This window comes from Nematolebias whitei, chromosome 18 (genome assembly GCF_014905685.2).
Source record: "Nematolebias whitei isolate Nwh7 chromosome 18, NemWhi1, whole genome shotgun sequence".
NCBI classification, from domain to species: domain Eukaryota; kingdom Metazoa; phylum Chordata; class Actinopteri; order Cyprinodontiformes; family Rivulidae; genus Nematolebias; species Nematolebias whitei.
Window position 1 is genome coordinate 40,897,544 of NC_056515.1, and position 941 is coordinate 40,898,484.

Here is a 941-nt window from a genome sequence, read left to right on the forward strand (position 1 = left end):
TTAACCTTTACCTTTATTTAACCTTTATTTAACCTTTACCTTTATTTAACCATTATTTCACCTTTATTTAACCTTTATTTAACCTTTATTTAACCTTTACCTTTATTTAAGCTTTATTTGACCTTTACATTTATTTAACCTTTATTTAACCTTTACCTTTATTTAACCTTTATTTAACCTTTACATTTATTTAACCTTTATTTAACCTTTACCTTTATTTAACCTTTACCTTTATTTAACCTTTATTTAACCTTTACCTTTATTTAACCTTTACCTTTATTTAACCTTTATTAAACCTTTATTTAACCTTTACCTTTATTTAACCTTTATTTAACCTTTACCTTTATTTCACCTTTATTTAACCTTTACATTTATTTAACCTTTATTTAACCTTTACCTTTATTTAACCTTTAGTTAACCTTTATTTAACCTTTACCTTTATTTAACCTTTACCTTTATTTAACCTTTAACTTTATTTAACCTTTATTAAACCTTTACCTTTATTTAACCTTTACCTTTATTTCACCTTTAGTTAACCTTTATTTAACCTTTACCTTTATTTCACCTTTATTTAACCTTTACCTTTATTTAACCTTTATTTAACCTTTACATTTATTTAACCTTTATTTAACCTTTATTTAACCTTTACCTTTATTTAACCTTTAGTTAACCTTTATTAAACCTTTACCTTTATTTAACCTTTATTAAACCTTTACCTTTATTTAACCTTTACCTTTATTTAACCTTTATTTAACCTTTATTTAACCTTTATTTAACCTTTATTTAACCTTTACCTTTATTTAACCTTTAGTTAACCTTTATTAAACCTTTACCTTTATTTAACCTTTATTAAACCTTTACCTTTATTTAACCTTTAACTTTATTTAACCTTTAACCTTTATTTAACCTTTATTTAACCTTTACCTTTATTTAACCTTTAC

The 941-nt window shown here is 21.7% G+C and overlaps 1 protein-coding gene across 1 annotated transcript in view; it reads left to right on the forward strand.

The window, feature by feature from the left end:
• Positions 1-941, forward strand: part of pla2g3 (phospholipase A2 group III) — an 18,550-nt gene that overhangs the window by 2,767 nt on the left and 14,842 nt on the right. The gene's annotated exons all lie outside the window — the stretch shown is intronic.